We start from the raw sequence: 14,456 nt of genomic DNA on the forward strand, positions 1-14,456 counted from the left end.
CAAAATTAGGCATGTTTCTGTTTAAGTGTCTCCCCATGTATACAGATCTCAGGAGGCTCCTTTGGGAAAGGAAGGAGCACAGAGGAGAATTGATAGCTATGGAGAGCACTCTGGGGGACATTTGTTGGCCTTCTAAAATGAAGGAAGAAGTCCCAGTCCCACACTCCGCTCAGTAGGTGCTGACAGAGTTCTGGCACAAGCAGAGCGTATTTTAAAAACGTGTTGTTAGTTCTTCGGTGAAATATTCTAATCCTAACAAAAAATCACTTCTTCATCCAACGTGGATACTCCTGGGAGGTCACTGTCCCTGGGCACTGTCCAGGTGCCACAGAGGAGCCTGGGGCTCTATCCTGTGATGTACAGTGCTTTTCCACAATGGTGGTGATAGAGCTGGACCTTGAGTCTGCACCTGTATATTCTTACAGCTTCTTGGTGATCCGTGTACGATGACCGAGGAGGTAAATCACACAGACAACATCTAGCATATGGAAAGGTAAATTTTTAGTAAGCTCCTAAATAGGACTCTGATCCTCAAAAAAAGAACAAACAAAAGAAACAAATAAAATTAGTTCTTCAGACATCGTGACTAAATACTGGGTGTAACTTCTGTGATGTATACCATCTGGATGTCTCTGCCAAGTGTCAATGTTTGTTGTATGATCTGCATTTTTTTTGTTTTGTTTGTTTTTTTATTTGTTTTTGAGAGAGAGCGTGAGTCGAGGAGGGGCAGAGAGAGAGAGAGAGAGAGAGAGTGAGAGGAAGACATAGAATTTGAAACAGGCTGTAGGCTCTGAGCTGTCTGCACAGAGCCCAACGCAGGGCTCAAACTCGGGAATGGCGAGATCATGACCTCAGCTGATGTCGGACGTTCAACCGACTGAGCCATCCAGGCTCCCCTGATCTGCATTTTTAAAAATTTTTTTAATGTTTTATTTTATTTTTGAGAGAGAAGGAGACAGTGTCCAAGTGGGGGAGAGGCAGAGAGAGGGGGAGACATAGAATCTGAAGCAGGCTCCAGGCTCTGAGCTGTCAGCACAGAGCCCTGATACAGGGCCCGAACTTGTGAACCACGAGACATGACCTGAGCCAAAGTTGAATGCTCAGCCACCCAGACACCCCTGTGATCTGCATTTTTTTAAAGAGAAAAAGTCTGGGGGTTGGGGGTGGGTGTTGAGTGTTCCTATTTCCCCCATGAGCTTTGATCTAAAGTCTCTTCTGGTACCACGCAAGTATGTGACCTTGGAAAAGTCACTTTCCTGCTTTAGAACTCAAGTCCTCCCATTAGACAAAGGAGAGATGTAGACACATCTGTGATCCAAGTTGTTATCTAAAGCAGTGAATCAATCAGCACTGTATTAGTTGACTAGGGGTGCTCTAATGAAATATCACAGACTGGGTGGCTTCAACAACAGATTTATTTCCTCACAGTATTGGAGGCTGGGAATCCGAGATCAAGGTGTCAGCAGGTTTAGTTTCTCCTGAGACCTCTCTCCCTGTCTTGCAGATGCCTTTCTTCTCACTGTATCCTCACATGGCCTTTCCTCTCTGTACATGAGTTCCTAATGTCTCTTTGTCCAATTTCTTCCTCTTTTTTTTTTAACTGTTTATTTATTTATTTTTGAGAGAGAGGGCACACGGGAGGCACTGTTAGTTCAGAGCCCGATATGGGTAGGGCTTGAACTCACCAACCTTGAGATCATGACCTGAGCAGAAACTAAGAGTTGGACACCCAAGTGACTGAGCCACCCAGGTGCCCCACCCATTTCCTCTTCTTATAAGGACACAAGACAAATTGGATTAGGACCTACCCCAATGGTGTCATTTTAACTTAATCATTTCTTTAAAGTCCCCATCTTTAAATATAGTCCCATTCGGAGATACTGGGGGTTAGAGCTTCAAAACAGCGAATTGGGGGGAATACGATTCAGCCCATAACAAGCATCCAGATTACCTTCACAATTATTAGAGATCCATTGTGAAGCACTGGCTGGGGGTAGATGTGGGGCAGTGTTGGGTATCTATAGCAGAGGTAGAACAGATAGAATCAGCCCCCTTGAGGCATCTGGTCGTTTCCCCACTTTTCCAGAGAAAAGTTCTGAGATTATCTCTGGAGTTCAGTAGAGTCAAAGTTAAAGTCACAGAATGCTAGCAATAAAGGAGACCTTCAAATAATGCCCCTATTTAATATTAAAAGAAGTGGAGGGCTAGAGAGGTGTTGCACTATGTTTATAATTAGGTCTCGATTTACAACTCAATTACATCTGCTCAAAGACAAATCAGAGTATATAACCATAGTTTCTGACCTCAGTGTTGCCTCACTCCAACACCTCTGAGACACCCCAACTTAGGAGTGGTATGACATTTTTCCAAGCTCCAAGGAGGAGAGGATATGATGGTACTTCACCGGGATGTGCTAAGAACATTCCCAAAATAGTGACGTTCTGTAATCAAAAGCTTTTTGTCGAGGGAGAGGGCTTTTTCAACACTTTCTTCTTGCTCTCCCAAAGGAGGGCAGTTTTCTCACTATGAGTTATAGGATCAAGGGTAGTATATCTATAAATTGGCAGAGTTTTTCTTTATAGTTAAACAGGTGAAAAATAGCCAGAAACAATAATAAAAGTGATCCATTTAACTCTTTAGTTTAATTCCAGAGTTAGGACTAGAAACAATTTTTGGTGTCTAAAACTTTTAGAAACCAACAGACTGTTGAAATGTACTAAGAAATTACATCCAATTGCTATCATTTCTTTTCTGGAGTCCATAAGTGGCTTGAGATTCAGAGATGTGACCTGGCACTTTCTCTGGGTTAAGTGGAATAAAATTTGCAAATATTGGTTGTATACTTTTAAGAAATTTTTTAGGGGCGCCTGGGTGGCTCAGTCAGTTGAGCGTCTGACTTCTGCTCAGATCTCAATCTCACAGCTTGTGAGCTCGAGCCCTGCGTTGGGCTCTGTGCTGACAGCTCAGAGCCTGGAGCCTGCTTCGGATTCTGTGTCTGCCTCTCTCTCTGCCCCTTCCCACTCATCTTTTTCTCTCTCTCACAAAAATAAACGTTAAAAAAATTTTTTTTAAAAAGAAATTTTTTGAAGATCATGGGTATATCAAATAAGAATAATCCTGTCAGGTATCTCTACCTGTGATAGAAAACAATGGTTTACATAATTCAACAGACATCTCAATTTGTCCTGGGAAAGAAATTATGGGAGCATCATATTGGTGGTCCCCATTTGTCTTACTCCCATGATAAAATATCTAGCATGTACCCTCGTTAGCCTACTGAGAGAAAGGCTGCCAGCTTTTCCCAGAATCTGAAACAGGGACATCTGTGTTTAAGGACTGGCTACTTCTTATTTATAAAGTGAATTATCTGAGTGTAAAAATAGAGATTTTTTTTAATATTGTGCCAGAATGATCTGACCCTTTTATTGTATGTCTGCTGTTCATGAGACAGAATATTTGCACCACAGACCCAGTGCCTATTTTCAGAGAGTTCCAAAATGATTTATTCATTCAACAAATATTTTAGTGAGGCATCCTGTGCTAGCCCCTAGCGACCGAGCAGTGAACAACAACAACAAAGACATGCCCTGTTATTGTAGTGAGAAAGATAGGCCTTCATAAAATAATTTCACATTTGAAAGGAAAACTGCAAGTTGGGCTACACTTTCCAAAAGAAATGAACGTGATTCTGGGAGATTCAGAAGCAGATAAGCAAGGAGCCTGCCCCAGGCTGGAAGGCGTCCCTGGGAACCTCATTCTGGGCTGAGAAATGGTGGGGGAGGGGGAGGCTAAGCCAGAAGGCCTGAGCTGTGGTGACAGGAGACCAGGGTCACACAGAGGGAAGGGCATGTACCTGAAGGAGGCATAATGGAAAACAACAGGTTGGCAAGGAAAGATTTTGGGTTTTTGTGTGTCCTCTTTCCTTTTCTGGTGTGACTTTGGGAAAAATCACCTCACTTCTTTAGGCCTCATGCCTTTATTTGCATGAATGAGAGAATCTGAGGTTACCCCAGAGTCCCTGAACTAGATTCTTTCATTCACACAGATTGCCCAAGCACCTACTGTGTACCGGGTAATCTGATTGGTCCTGCGATTCAAAGGTGAATTAACTGGGATCATTGACCTCAAGCAGCTGGATCCAGCAGCAGAGACCAACAGAGGAGACAGCCGATTGTGGTGTTGTGTTGTGGGTGTCACGGGAAGACGGATGACCGTGGGATTAGCCCCGGTGGGAGGAGGATGGCAGTCTGGAAGACTTCACAGAGAAAAAGACCTTTCAGCAGAAAACGGGGAAGTCAGCCTGGGCAGTCAGCAAGGTAGGAAACGATTCTTGGAGACTGGACATCTTCACTGGGACAATAATGTGTAACAGTACTCTAAAGTGCTGATGATGCAGGCATGCCCTTTTGAGATTCTATGTGCACCCCAGTTTCCAGGGATGGTTATGGAAATGCTTGCCTCTAATCTCCTTACTGCATGAGGCTGGGGAAGAGTGCAAATTTTTCCTGTGCTCTGGCTTGGTTTCCCATCTGTCAGAAAATACCCTTTACACAGCAGGGTTCGAGCGACTTAATTATTGTTTGTGGGATATTTGGAAGTTCAGGTCAAGGATGAATTTCTGTTGCAAAACTGAAGGCACACAAGTAAGATGTTTAAAAATGAAGTGCAGGGTTTTCTTTGTTTTTATTTTGGTTTTGGGGGGGGTTTTGTTTCATTTCGTTTTTGTAGGGAAGGATCTTAATGGCTTTATATGCTTCCCTAGTTGGGTCAGATTGTCAGAATATTCTGTTATCCACCAGAGAAAGACAAGACGACTTTTTTAGAGATGCTCTAAAATTATTTTCTGTTTATTCTCTTAAATATTTGGCTTGAACAGAGTCTCCTTGCCAGGATACAGTTAGCATTCCTGCGGTGTTTTAAAAGCTGGCCAAGAGACTGGCATGAGAGGAGAAAACCCTCGCAACTTGAAGTGTTGCTGGATATTGAGTTGTGGTTGCTTAGTCTAAATGTGATGAGAAACAGAAAAAAAAAACAAAACTGACAGTATTGATTTTAAAATTTGTTCCCTTCCGGGGCACCTGAGTGGCTCATTCGGTTAAGCATCCAACTCTTGATTTCAACTCAGGTTATGATCTCACGGTTCATGGGTTCCAGCCCCGTGTTAGGCTCTGTGCTGACAGCATATAACCTGGTTGGGATCTTCCCCCTCTCTCTCTGCCCACTCCCCCGCCCCCCTTAAATAAATAAACTTTAAAAATAAAATAAAATAAAATCCTACCTTCCAAAAGGACTGGAAGTTCTCAAAAAAAGACCTGAGTGTAACATGATGACCATTACAATACAGGACAAAGCCAAACGTCACAAGAAGTTCCGTTTTGGTTTTTTTTTTTCTGTTTGTTTAATTTTTTTGATCAAGGTATGTAACTATTGTTAATATTGTTATTGTTTTGGGGCATGAATTTTAGGTGAAAGATTCCTGGCAGTCTAAGCAAAAAAGGGAAAAATGGTTGCCTAGCAACTTGCATTGACTGATAAAAAAGGAAACAGGTCAGCCTGTCAGGAGATACAGTCTTTAGTATATTTATTATGCTGATTTTCATACTGTAAATATTGAAGAATAGTATTTTCCATAGCTTCCATAAGCTTCCCAGCCAATGGCAAACTCTCCTTGATGAGACAGCTTTTTTACATTGACCTTCAGTAAAATCTTATACTGGGTTGAAGGCATTGTGTTTTTTGTGTGTGTGTGTGTTTTTTTTATTTGGGGACATAGCTAAGGCAGTCCAGGTTTGTAGTTTTCTATTATGATTCAATACAAGGAAAAATACCAGTAAGTGGATGGGTATTACTGTGTTTCAATGTTTTAAAACCTGTGTGTTCCTGAGAACGGCCTGGGGCCCTTGTTAAAATATAGATCCAATGCCTGCTCCAGATTTGCTGAATCAAAGTCTGTAGCAAGGGGCCTGGGTGTATATTTAACAAATATACCAGGTGATTTCTTAACGCTCAAGCAAGTTTAGGGAGCACTGCCATAAATGGTTTTCCTTGATGGTTTTTTCCTCTCAGTTGGGCTTTGTAACAGTCATTTTGAGCATAAATTGTGATAGGAGCCTGAGGCAAGTGAGGTGATGAAGCCAGTTTAATTAGCTGGTCTGGAACCATAATGTCATTTCCCTTTCTCAAGCCGTGGTGCTTCGGGATGCTGTCCGTGAGTTCCCTCTGGGCGCCTTCTCATCTGTTACACCATCCATCCTTCTAACGTGTCCACGTGGTGGGCAGAGCAAGTATAACACTGTATTTCGTCCTTTTTAAGATGCATGTTTCCCCACAGTTCTACATCTCTAAAATTAGTCTGCATTTTAGAATCGACCGGGTATGAATTTGGTGACGCTTTGTCTTAGTGATATATAAAATCGTAGTGTCAACTTTATACTCAAAGGTGTCAGAGATCAGATAATCTGTAGCAGTTCCTTTTACAGATGAGGCATCAGAGACACCGAGAGGGTGAGGTGACCGAGGAAATCCACTGCCAGTTGGGGGAGCCCAGTGTCAGACCCCACTCTCTATCCTTGCAGTAATTATGTATGCCTGAGTAACCAATTATCCCCAAACTTAGTGGCTTAAAGCAGCATCGGACATGGATGATCTCACACAGCTCCTTGGGGCCAGGCATGTAGGATTGGCTTGGCTGGGGTCTTCTGGCTTAGGGCCTCTCATGAAAGTGCAGATTTGACATTGGTTGTACAGTCATCTGCAACCTTGACTGGGGCTGGAGGTTCCACTTACAGGCTGGCTCACTCACTTGGTTGGCCAGTTGGTGCTGACATGGGCGGGGGGGGGGGGGGGGGGGGAAGCCTCAGTTCATTTCCACGTGGGCCTCTCCACAAGTTCTTCCAGGTGCCCACACCATGGTGACTAGCTTCCCCCAGAGTAAGTGATCCAAAGGACCAAGGCAGGAAAATGTTAAATGCCTTTTATGACCTCACTTCCAAAGTTGCGTAATGTCACTCTTACACATGCAGTTTGCCACACAGACCTGACTCTGTTCAAAGGGAGTACACAAGGGCACGGATATCAGGAAGGGAGGCTCCGTGGGGGCTGGCTGTTTCCTTCACACCACACTGCTTTTCCAATATCACTCTGTCCTGCCTGATCAGCTTGGCCCTCTCGTATTCTTAGGTCAGGTTCTCAAATTGAATGGATGAAAACTCTTTGGGATTTATGCCCCATTCTGGCACCTGTAAAATTTTAATGTGCCTACAAATTTTCTGGGTCTCCTGTTAAAACACAAACCCTGATCCAGTAGGTCTTAACGCAGCCTGAGATCCTGCATTCTGACTGGCTCCCGTATAATCCCCTTGCTTCTGGCCCTCCTCCTCTCATTTTGGCAGAGAGACAGATGGTTTGGGGAGAAGGAACTAGGGAAACCAGCCTGTTTCACCATGCTGGTTGAGGAAAGGAGAGGTATGAAGCCGATAAGAACCCCTGAATTATTAGGTAGGCAGCTCACTGCAGCTGTGAGCTTCTTCACAGTGAAGGTCAGGTTTCAGACAGCAACAGCTGGGTGCTCAAAATGGCGAGGTAATTAGCTCGAGGGGGGTTGGGGGGTGTGGGATGGAACACAAACAGTGCTTAAAATGAAACGTGTCAATGCATTATTCAGAGCCCAGATGCCCATTGGTAGATTGTTCATCCTCCTTTTTTGCCTCTCCCCTCTCCCCTCTCCCCTCTCCTCTCTCCCTTCTCCCTCTTACATACACACACATCAGCTAGCACTCAGGAAAACTCTAGACTCACAATTTATTTCCCCGAACAAGATGAAAATCAGAGGTGAAGTCCCCTAAGTGCTCCTACTTTAAGCTACTTTGCTGTGATCTAGAATGCTGGCCCTCTGCCTTTCTTCTTGCCCACGGCAAACTTTCTGCCTTGTGTCTTTCTACACATCACTTAAGAGGAGCATATTAGACTGTAAGCTCAGCAAGAGAGGGGCTGTGTCATTTTTGTTCATCTCTCTATGTAATATCACACACACATGCATATATTATAAATGAATAGAGGAGTGAATAAACCATCCTAACAGGTAAGAGTGACCTTGAGCCTTGTGATGGAACACAGGGGCCTCCATTTTCACATTCTAGTGGTTGCCGGGGACCTTGGGAAGGGGTTCAAGTTTATCACCTACCACTTCCTTATCTGCCATGCCAGTCTGTAACTGTAGAAGCTGAAAACTGCTGTTTACTCAGCACTTACTGTATGCGAAGCACGTACACCATTAAGCTTCCAACAACCTGAGAGGAAGGTAATCATTGCTCCCAGTTTGCAGAAGAGGAAGCCAAGCCTGTGAGATATGCTTATATAGCTAGTCAGTAGTAGTTTTGCAGTCTGTCTCAACCTGGTTTCAGCCTAAAGCTGCTACTTGGTGCCCACCATTGCAGAATAAGATGTCTAGGGAAGGCAACAGAATGATAGACTACTGAAGCTGGAAGGGCTCTCAACACTGAGTTCACATACATACTTGGCATCTGTCCTTGGTGCTGTGGGGGAGCACTGAGATGCATTTCATGAGAAGAAGAGTCCACACATTAATGGGACATAGATAGAAATCTCAGTCATTATCTAGAGCTATCTGTTAAAAACCAACCAGTCCACACATGGCTGGTGGGAATGCAACATGGTACAGCCACTTTGGAAAACAGTGTGACACTTTATAAGAAAGATAAACACATACACTTAACAAATAGCACAGCTGTCACGCTCCTGAGTATTTATGTGAGAGAAAAGGAAAGTATGTCCACACAAAGGCCTGGACACAGATGTTTGCAAGTTTTATTCATGTTAGCAAAAAACTAGAAACAACCCAACTGTGTGTCAGCTGTTGAGTGGATAAACAAAATGTCCTGTCCATGAAAGGGATGCCATGAGAGGAGCAAGCTATTGATTTGATGAATTCAACGACATGGATGAATGTTAAAAAAGTGTCAGGCTAAGTGAAAGACAGCCATGGAAGGCTACATTCTTTGTCATGTATGTGCCAGACAGGAAATGACAAAACTATAGGGACAGAAATCAGGTCAGAAATGCCCCGGGTTTAGGAATGGGCTTGACTACAAAGGGGCATGAGGAAATTCTGGGGGGTGGTGGAAATCTTCTGTGTCTTAATTGTGGCTATAGTTATAAAACTGTAGACCTTTGTCTAACTCATCAAACTGTATCTTTCAGAGGGATGAATTTTATTGTCTATAAGTTATACCTCAGGAAACATGACTTTAAGAAATATATCGGCCAGCCCAAACCCACCATTTTCCAGATGGGGAAACTTGTCCCAGATGAGGAAATGACTTGCTCCAGCAGATGTGAATTGAGAATACAGGTTTCTCGGCCCCCAGTCCTGAGGCAGAAGTGAGCTGGAACTTTGGCCTCCTGTCTTAGACCACAGCACATTGTAGCTAGGCCAGGAGTGTTCATCCCCAGCTCTCAGTGTGGCATCAGGGGTGACTTTTCAAAACTCGACCTCTACTGCACTGCTCTTCAGGCTGTCGACCTGCAGTTTGGAAAGAGTAATTAGAAAAAAAGAGTAAATTTGTATGTAGCCAGCATCCGAGAGTGTAAAACTCCAGGAATAAGCCTCTATATACATATTCCATTCCACTTTTTTTTTGGGAAAGAGGGAGAACAGACAAAACAGGAAGTTAATTTATCTGGAATCATGCCTTATAGGACATTGCTGCCCAGTCACTCCAGGAAGAACAAAATATCCTAGAGATTCACACCAACATCTTGTTGCAGAAAGCAGGTGGGATTTGGAGTAAAGCCAGACCTGAGTTTAGTTCCTAAATCTTTTCCTTTCTAACTTCATGTCCTTGAGTAGCCACTTAACTTCTCTGTCTGTAAGATAATGACCATAATTCCTACCTCACAGGGTTTTTATGAGGTTTAAATCAGAGAATGGTAAATACAGTATCTAGTCTGGCTGTGATAGACTTGTCTAGGGCATTCATCACTGGGCCATGTGCTTTACATACATTATCCTAAACCTTAACAGTCCTTATCCCCCTTGTGGAGATGATCAGCCTACGGTAAATAATCTGCCTGCAAATGATCTACCACCTGGCCAGAACCACTGGGCTGTGTGTAGATCTCAGTAAATGATGGTGGATCTTAATTGAGCCCTGTTTATAAAATAATTGGGTAGGGAGATTGGGAAGAAATGAAATTCTGCTTCTTAGTTTGAGAGAAAGCATAATTATTAATTATTATTTGCTTTTTTTTATTAAAAAAATTTTTTTAACCATTTTTATTTATTTTTGAGACAGAGAGAGACAGAGCATGAACGGGGGAGGGGCAGAGAGAGAGGGAGACACAGAATGGGAAGCAGGCTCCAGGCTCCGAGCCATCAGCCCAGAGCCCGACGCGGGGCTCGAACTCATGGACTGCGAGATCATGACCTGAGCTGAAGTCGGACGCTTAACTGACTGAGTCTCCCAGGCGCCCCTATTATTTGCTTTTTAAGAAAGAATAGGAAGACCGTTGAGGCCAAAATTTGGACCCCGAGTCAGGGTCAAACTCCCAGTTGAAGAGAACGTGTCCTCCCCTTAGCCTTTTTGTCCAGGGAGAATACTCCAACAACCCAAAAGACTTTGCACTATCTAGGGCCCAGCTAAAACCAGAGAGGTAGGGAGGCTTTCCACCTGCTCCTCGGCAGGGTGACCCTCTGCAGACATTCTCTGTACTCTCAAACCCTGCCTGCCTTCTAAGATTTAGAGGCTGGCTTAAGAGTTACTGAAAAGGGCTGATTTTATTAAGCTTATCTGTTTTTCTTCCTTTGTAGCTGGAATAGCATACCAGATAAGTTTTCCATCTTCATTTGAAAACCTTTCTCAGTCCGTCACACAGCCAGTTATCGGCCTAGATTTACAAACCACCAACAAGTTTTAATAACCTAAGACAACTGGCAAAATACCAATTGGCAAACTTGCCAAAGACCATAGAATTGGGTGTTTAAATTCCACCATTATACGCTTCATGTGCCTGGGCTCAATTTCCTTTCCTAATCATTGTCTTCCAGTGTGAAGTGGCCAGTTGGGCTTAACGGATTCATCAAGCATGGTGTACCATTTAGTGTCATGGATCTTATACACAAAGGCCATACATAATGTGGGCTGAAAGTCAGCATACTAGGTTCCTGTATAGAGAGAATACGATCAATGTTAAATCTGTATGTGGAGTGAAAAGCACAGGATATTTTAGGTACCCTAGATTTCTCTACTACCCAGGGTAGAATTACCTTCTTAAGTGATTTTAGGAGCCTGAGGACCAGAAAAACTATTGTCAAGGCTGGTGGTCAAAGTGGGAGACTATTAAGACAGAATCCCAATACCAGCCCAGAGCTGTTTCCACTAGCCCACACCACATTTCCTTTGTGTTGGTTATTTAATAAATTCATTTCACAACCCGTAGAGCACAGTAGGAAACAATGCAATTACTGAACCATAGGAACACAGCTGCCAACATCTTGTTGATTCAGAATTGTCCAAACACTTCCATGTGGGGGCGGGATTGATGCAATTTGCTGGTTCAACAGTTGACATTGATAAATTGGAGTTTCATTTCCTCAGCCTTCTGTTGGAGGTGCTAATGAGCGTTGAAAGGCTGGAGAAACGCAGGAGGGAGACAAGGGAGAACCTTGCCTGATCTACATACTAAGTAATTGAGCCTGTATGATGTAGGCTTGACACGGCTAGGGAATAGGTGGACTCACTGAAGGCACTAATAAAGGCGAAATAAAATTAGCACCATGAATTTTTTTTTAAAACGATTTAAGTTCTACTCGCAGATTGTGTAGGCTGGTATCCTCATTTATTAGAGAGAATGTTTGCTTTTCCTAATACTCTTTTGCATGTTTCCTTTTCTATTTCATGGGGCAGTTTGCCAAGATTCCTTGGCTTCTGGAAAATGAGGGGGTTGGACCAGATGATCTCTGAGGTCCCTTACACGCTCCATTTTTTTACTTCCTTGGCAAGAGAATTTGCCCGAAATGAATTGCATTCCCCCCACACACATTTATCCAAGCCTCTGTTTTCCCATTCATCTTCTTCTTCATTCAAAAAGCACTTGGGATGCTTACTGGGTGCCAGTTACTGTGCTAAGAACTGGTAATAGAGTGGAAAGTAGGCCAGGGCACCACTGGGCCCCTTCTCTCAGGAGTTTACATTGCAATAGCGAGACAGGTGAGTAAGTAGAGCAGGTCAGAGACATGCTGGGGGTGCACACAGCAGTATCAAAGCACACACGAAGTTCCCTAAGTTGGACATCATCGTGGAAAGCTATTCGGAGCAGTAATATTTTAAGTTGCTCCTGAAATAAGAAGGCGAAGATTGGGAGGACGTGTTTGGATGGACTTTCTTCTGTGTCCTCCCAGGACTTTTTGAGCATCTTTTCTCTATGTAGTTTCTAGAAGGGGTTTATGGGAATGTCATAAAACACAGGCATGGCTTGATGTGGGAACACAACATAGATAAAAGAATGACTTTTGGAGAAGGGGTAACAGTCAAGGCTGATGTTATAAAACATTTTTTGTTTAAACAAAAATCTTAAAAATATTTCCTTTAGGGGCGCCTGAGTGGCTCACTTGGTAAAGCATCTGGCTTCAGCTCAGGGCCTGATCTTAAGGTTCGTGGGTTCGAGCCCTGCATTGGGCTCTGTGCTAACAGCTCAGAGCCTGGAACCTGCTTCAGGTTCTGTGTTTCCCTCTTTCTCTGCCCTTCCCCCACTTACACTCTGTGTCTCTTTCTCAAAAATAAACATTATATATTTATATATATAAACATATTTATTTTGTAATTTCCTCCTTAAATAAGGAGTCTGTGGACTACTTATTAAACTCAATCACATCTTTATGAACATCAGCTATTTTAATCATATTAGAGTTGAAAATCTTTTAAAAGTTGTCTCTATTCATTTATACATAAAGCAAAACTAGAAAAGTTTTAACTAGAAAAGTTAATTTTTTTTTTCCAGAATTCAGATAGTTTAATAGCAGAAGTAGCTCTAGAACTCACCCCACATCCCCAAACCACCTTCTTTGTTTGGAGGTTAACTCAAGATACTACCTTGACTAGAAAGCTTTCTCCCATACTGTACTCTTTCCCACTTTGACAACAAACTCCAGCTTTCCCTCATAGTTTTTGCCAAGTTATTTGAAGTCTTATTACACCTCCTGACATTCATTAGTAATTTATTGTTTCTTCTTTAATCCAACAAATGTTCATTGAACTTTTATAATGAGGGCCTTAAGTACCATGGAACATTGTTCTTACACTGAGCGAGTTTGCAGTCTGAGGGGAAGGTGGATGCCGTGGTTTTACAGGATGAAATCTTAAGTTCTTCCTTTGGGATTTAAGTCCCTCAGTGAGCTGACCCTATTCTTACTGTCCAGGATTCTCTTGATGAAACTGGGTATACTGCCAGCACAAGACATTGCTACTTTTACTGACAGAGTTCCCACAGAAACAAATTCCTAGTAAACATAACAGCCTAGAGAGGATTTTTGTCTTTTTGGACGAAAGATCGATCCATAGGCTATCTGTGGGATAGCCTTCTCGTGGAAGTATTTGTTATTACTTCCAGGATTTTTATATTTTCTCATCCTTTGAATCTGTTAATTTATTCAAAGCGAGAAATCAGTTTGAATAAAATGGGTTGGCATGGGCTTTCAAAATTAACCTTTTACACATACGAATTACAAAATTCGTAATTAGATATACGAAAGTCCAAGCCAGCCAAGAATAATCTTTTTCCTTCTCTCCAGCTCTCAGAAGAGTAGATTTATCTTGGAGAAATGCATTTTGTTAAGCTGTGAGTAGATGCAGTTAGGAATTCTCCAGCTGCAAGTAATTTTAGAGATTATCAGACATTGATTTACTCAATATTTTTAAAGCAAATTGGAATTTTTTTTGTTTTGTTTTTGGTATGGCATTAATTAAAATTAAGCTGTTCTAAGTGGAATTTTTTTGCAGGTAATCTTGATTTTCTTTATTTTAAACGTGCTTGGTTCAGGCCACCTATAAATAAACCAGAGCTCAGAATATTCAGTGTGAAAATAATATGCATAAAAATGCAGATTTAACTGTGAACAAATACTATACTAGCTTGTAAATGTGTCAAAAATCTAACATATTATGTTATCATATTCTATCATATCTGTTTAGTAGAAACTATAGAAATCAAATGTCAGCCAATTGTTGGCATTCGTATGATGATCAGGCTGTCCTGTGAAGGATTTATGTCTACACTTATAGCGCGTTTCACCACCTCTGTCTGGTAGCACTTGACTCTTAAACCTGGGCATCAGAGCATTGGTTTAAGAATTTGGAAGTGTTGGTCTAGTCATGACCCTGACACTAGCTTTGTGAGTTTTAGCTACTAGCGGTGCCTCTCTGGCCTTCACTTCTCATGAA

The 14,456-nt window shown here is 42.5% G+C and overlaps 1 protein-coding gene and 1 non-coding gene across 5 annotated transcripts in view; both read left to right on the plus strand.

The window, feature by feature from the left end:
• Positions 1 to 14,456, plus strand: part of MB21D2 (Mab-21 domain containing 2) — a 113,595-nt gene that overhangs the window by 70,251 nt on the left and 28,888 nt on the right. The gene's annotated exons all lie outside the window — the stretch shown is intronic.
• On the plus strand, positions 276 to 480 carry LOC122230852. Its single transcript, XR_006207924.1, has one exon. It is a non-coding gene; the product is annotated as a small nucleolar RNA SNORA73 family (small nucleolar RNA).

Source organism: Panthera tigris, chromosome C2 (genome assembly GCF_018350195.1).
Source record: "Panthera tigris isolate Pti1 chromosome C2, P.tigris_Pti1_mat1.1, whole genome shotgun sequence".
Classification (NCBI taxonomy): Eukaryota; Metazoa; Chordata; class Mammalia; order Carnivora; family Felidae; genus Panthera; species Panthera tigris.